The 5000-nt window shown below is 40.2% G+C and overlaps 5 non-coding genes across 5 annotated transcripts in view; 2 read left to right on the forward strand and 3 right to left on the reverse strand.

Annotated features, from left to right (window-relative positions):
• Window positions 1-491: 491 nt before the first annotated feature.
• trnas-aga lies at window positions 492-574 on the reverse strand. The gene has a single exon. It is a non-coding gene; the product is annotated as a tRNA-Ser (tRNA).
• Window positions 575-855: 281 nt separating this feature from the next.
• Window positions 856-927, forward strand: trnaw-cca. The gene has a single exon. It is a non-coding gene; the product is annotated as a tRNA-Trp (tRNA).
• Window positions 928-2583: 1656 nt separating this feature from the next.
• Window positions 2584-2665, reverse strand: trnas-aga. The gene has a single exon. It is a non-coding gene; the product is annotated as a tRNA-Ser (tRNA).
• Window positions 2666-2941: 276 nt separating this feature from the next.
• trnaw-cca lies at window positions 2942-3013 on the forward strand. The gene has a single exon. It is a non-coding gene; the product is annotated as a tRNA-Trp (tRNA).
• Window positions 3014-4998: 1985 nt separating this feature from the next.
• trnas-aga overlaps window positions 4999-5000 on the reverse strand; it is an 81-nt gene continuing 79 nt past the window's right edge. The window contains exon 1 of the tRNA in view: window positions 4999-5000. This exon is cut by the window's right edge and continues 79 nt beyond it. This is a non-coding gene — a tRNA (tRNA-Ser).

Below are 5000 nucleotides of genomic sequence, written 5' to 3' on the forward strand. Positions count from 1 at the left end.
ACAAATGGTTTGATCAAGAATGAACTTTCTTGTACTGTGTTGTATTTGGCCAGGTTTAGAGATAGCCACGTCAACGATTTCAGCCTCCACCATGCAGTGGAGGTGAATGGCTCATCACTAAAAATATTACTCCGCCAGGTGCGTACCTCCCTTGTGTGCAGCATGCCAGAGTGCAAACAATTTTGTGACAGCAGTGAAAAATGTTGTTTGAAAGACTAAACGCCAACAAATATGGATTGAAGCAGAATATTTCATTATGAAATGATTTTTAGTTATTAGTCAGACCCCATGTGTTTCCATGGAAACAGAGATAACACTAGCAAAAGAATTGGTGGTGTATTATTTATTTTGTTGGTAACTGTTATAATCACAACATTACCCTTGAGGGTGATGCTTCAGTGATGCTATGCGCATCATAACCCCATCACATGTTGAAATGTTTACAAGAGTCCTTAAATGTCAGAATAATTGATTGAGTGTGGACAAGAGGTCGTTGTCAGCAGGATTCGAACCTGCGCAGGGGAGACCCCAATGGATTTCTAGTCCATCGCCTTAACCACTCGGCCACGACAACTCTCGCGCCCTTTTTTTTTCACACTCACCTGAGCCAGCCCTAACTATAAGCTTTCTCAAAGAGGAAAGTCTTAGGTCTACTCTTACATGTGCAGATGGTGCCTGCCTCTTGAACCCAAACTTGGACCTGATTCCACAGGAGAGGAGCTTGAAAGCTGAAGGCTCTGGCTCCCTACCATACCATACCATACCATACCATACCATACATGCATGTACTGTGAAAAGAAATGTTTAGCAGGCCCAGTTGACCTCTGTAAAATGCCATTTCAGCTGGTGAAAGCCGACCTTGTGGCGCAATGGTAGCGCGTCTGACTCCAGATCAGAAGGGTGCGTGTTCAAATCACGTCAGGGTCAAACAGCCACGTGTGTTCTGTTGATTTCTAAGTAATATTTACAATGGATTGAGCTGATTAAACTATCAGTTGCCATTGTTGTCCTATACTTTCAGTGTTAAACTCGACGACCCGACAAACCCTCAAAAAACAAGTATTTCTAAACCACTACATTAATATTCGTTCTTGTCATGTGCTCTCTCAGTAAAATCCATCATCTATAATTGTTTTACACCGAGATAACAAGTTTCAAAAGAGTGACATATAAAAGGAACCCAGTAAGCTGTATAAATTAAACCCTACTTACAGATGGGCCCAAGACAGTGGAGATAAATTCATCATGGCTTTGAACTCACCTGATCTGATGAATGACATATCAGTATATAACCAAAATCAATATGTCCCTATCAGAGATGGTGAAAAAGGCTATTGATGATATTTCATAAGGAAGCTATTAAAGCTAACCTTATAAGACAAAAATGGAAGCCTATTAAAAAGCAAAACGCTGACAAATGGTTTGATCAAGAATGAACTTTCTTGTACTGTGTTGTATTTGGCCAGGTTTAGAGATAGCCACGTCAACGATTTCAGCCTCCACCATGCAGTGGAGGTGAATGGCTCATCACTAAAAATATTACTCCGCCAGGTGCGTACCTCCCTTGTGTGCAGCATGCCAGAGTGCAAACAATTTTGTGACAGCAGTGAAAAATGTTGTTTGAAAGACTAAACGCCAACAAATATGGATTGAAGCAGAATATTTCATTAGATAAAAACATGTTGCGAATTTGGGAAACGATTACATCTTCCATCAACTGTGTCGGTGTAAATGGAGGGTACATTTTTTTGAGCCTCACAACCCTCGCGCAATGACTCGTTTTAGACTGATTGTTTTTAGTTATTAGTCAGACCAAGCTCAGGTAGCTCTGTTGAGATGCAACTTGATCATGCTGATCCACTGTGCATACAAGTCCAGATATTTGTGTGGTTGATATGGGTTTTGGGATTTCTTGTATGCACAGTGGATCAGCATGAACAAGTTGCATCTCAACTGAGCTATCAGTCGTAACCAAAATCAATATGTCCCTATCAGAGATGGTGAAAAAGGCTATTGATGATATTTCATAAGGAAGCTATTAAAGCTAACCTTATAAGACAAAAATGGAAGCCTATTAAAAAGCAAAACGCTGACAAATGGTTTGATCAAGAATGAACTTTCTTGTACTGTGTTGTATTTGGCCAGGTTTAGAGATAGCCACGTCAACGATTTCAGCCTCCACCATGCAGTGGAGGTGAATGGCTCATCACTAAAAATATTACTCCGCCAGGTGCGTACCTCCCTTGTGTGCAGCATGCCAGAGTGCAAACAATTTTGTGACAGCAGTGAAAAATGTTGTTTGAAAGACTAAACGCCAACAAATATGGATTGAAGCAGAATATTTCATTATGAAATGATTTTTAGTTATTAGTCAGACCCCATGTGTTTCCATGGAAACAGAGATAACACTAGCAAAAGAATTGGTGGTGTATTATTTATTTTGTTGGTAACTGTTATAATCACAACATTACCCTTGAGGGTGATGCTTCAGTGATGCTATGCGCATCATAACCCCATCACATGTTGAAATGTTTACAAGAGTCCTTAAATGTCAGAATAATTGATTGAGTGTGGACAAGAGGTCGTTGTCAGCAGGATTCGAACCTCTTGCGGGAGACCCCAATGGATTTCTAGTCCATCGCCTTAACCACTCGGCCACGACAACTCTCGCGCCTTTTTTTTTCACACTCACCTGAGCCAGCCCTAACTATAAGCTTTCTCAAAGAGGAAAGTCTTAGGTCTACTCTTACATGTGCAGATGGTGCCTGCCTCTTGAACCCAAACTTGGACCTGATTCCACAGGAGAGGAGCTTGAAAGCTGAAGGCTCTGGCTCCCATACCATACCATACCATACCATACCATACATGCATGTACTGTGAAAAGAAATGTTTAGCAGGCCCAGTTGACCTCTGTAAAATGCCATTTCAGCTGGTGAAAGCCGACCTTGTGGCGCAATGGTAGCGCGTCTGACTCCAGATCAGAAGGGTGCGTGTTCAAATCACGTCAGGGTCAAACAGCCACGTGTGTTCTGTTGATTTCTAAGTAATATTTACAATGGATTGAGCTGATTAAACTATCAGTTGCCATTGTTGTCCTATACTTTCAGTGTTAAACTCGACGACCCGACAAACCCTCAAAAAACAAGTATTTCTAAACCACTACATTAATATTCGTTCTTGTCATGTGCTCTCTCAGTAAAATCCATCATCTATAATTGTTTTACACCGAGATAACAAGTTTCAAAAGAGTGACATATAAAAGGAACCCAGTAAGCTGTATAAATTAAACCCTACTTACAGATGGGCCCAAGACAGTGGAGATAAATTCATCATGGCTTTGAACTCACCTGATCTGATGAATGACATATCAGTATATAACCAAAATCAATATGTCCCTATCAGAGATGGTGAAAAGGCTATTGATGATATTTCATAAGGAAGCTATTAAAGCTAACCTTATAAGACAAAAATGGAAGCCTATTAAAAAGCAAAACGCTGACAAATGGTTTGATCAAGAATGAACTTTCTTGTACTGTGTTGTATTTGGCCAGGTTTAGAGATAGCCACGTCAACGATTTCAGCCTCCACCATGCAGTGGAGGTGAATGGCTCATCACTAAAAATATTACTCCGCCAGGTGCGTACCTCCCTTGTGTGCAGCATGCCAGAGTGCAAACAATTTTGTGACAGCAGTGAAAAATGTTGTTTGAAAGACTAAACGCCAACAAATATGGATTGAAGCAGAATATTTCATTAGATAAAAACATGTTGCGAATTTGGGAAACGATTACATCTTCCATCAACTGTGTCGGTGTAAATGGAGGGTACATTTTTTTGAGCCTCACAACCCTCGCGCAATGACTCGTTTCGACTGATTGTTTTTTAGTTATTAGTCAGACCAAGCTCAGGTAGCTCTGTTGAGATGCAACTTGATCATGCTGATCCACTGTGCATACAAGTCCAGATATTTGTGTGGTTGATATGGGTTTTGGGATTTCTTGTATGCACAGTGGATCAGCATGAACAAGTTGCATCTCAACTGAGCTATCAGTCGTAACCAAAATCAATATGTCCCTATCAGAGATGGTGAAAAAGGCTATTGATGATATTTCATAAGGAAGCTATTAAAGCTAACCTTATAAGACAAAAATGGAGGGTACATTTTTTTGAGCCTCACAACCCTCGCGCAATGACTCGTTTCGACTGATTGTTTTTAGTTATTAGTCAGACCAAGCTCAGGTAGCTCTGTTGAGATGCAACTTGATCATGCTGATCCACTGTGCATACAAGTCCAGATATTTGTGTGGTTGATATGGGTTTTGGGATTTCTTGTATGCACAGTGGATCAGCATGAACAAGTTGCATCTCAACTGAGCTATCAGTCGTAACCAAAATCAATATGTCCCTATCAGAGATGGTGAAAAAGGCTATTGATGATATTTCATAAGGAAGCTATTAAAGCTAACCTTATAAGACAAAAATGGAAGCCTATTAAAAAGCAAAACGCTGACAAATGGTTTGATCAAGAATGAACTTTCTTGTACTGTGTTGTATTTGGTCAGGTTTAGAGATAGCCACGTCAACGATTTCAGCCTCCACCATGCAGTGGAGGTGAATGGCTCATCACTAAAAATATTACTCCGCCAGGTGCGTACCTCCCTTGTGTGCAGCATGCCAGAGTGCAAACAATTTTGTGACAGCAGTGAAAATGTTGTTTGAAAGACTAAACGCCAACAAATATGGATTGAAGCAGAATATTTCATTATGAAATGATTTTTAGTTATTAGTCAGACCCCATGTGTTTCCATGGAAACAGAGATAACACTAGCAAAAGAATTGGTGGTGTATTATTTATTTTGTTGGTAACTGTTATAATCACAACATTACCCTTGAGGGTGATGCTTCAGTGATGCTATGCGCATCATAACCCCATCACATGTTGAAATGTTTACAAGAGTCCTTAAATGTCAGAATAATTGATTGAGTGTGGACAAGAGGTCG

Source organism: Siniperca chuatsi, linkage group LG8, assembly GCF_020085105.1.
Source record: "Siniperca chuatsi isolate FFG_IHB_CAS linkage group LG8, ASM2008510v1, whole genome shotgun sequence".
Classification (NCBI taxonomy): Eukaryota; Metazoa; Chordata; class Actinopteri; order Centrarchiformes; family Sinipercidae; genus Siniperca; species Siniperca chuatsi.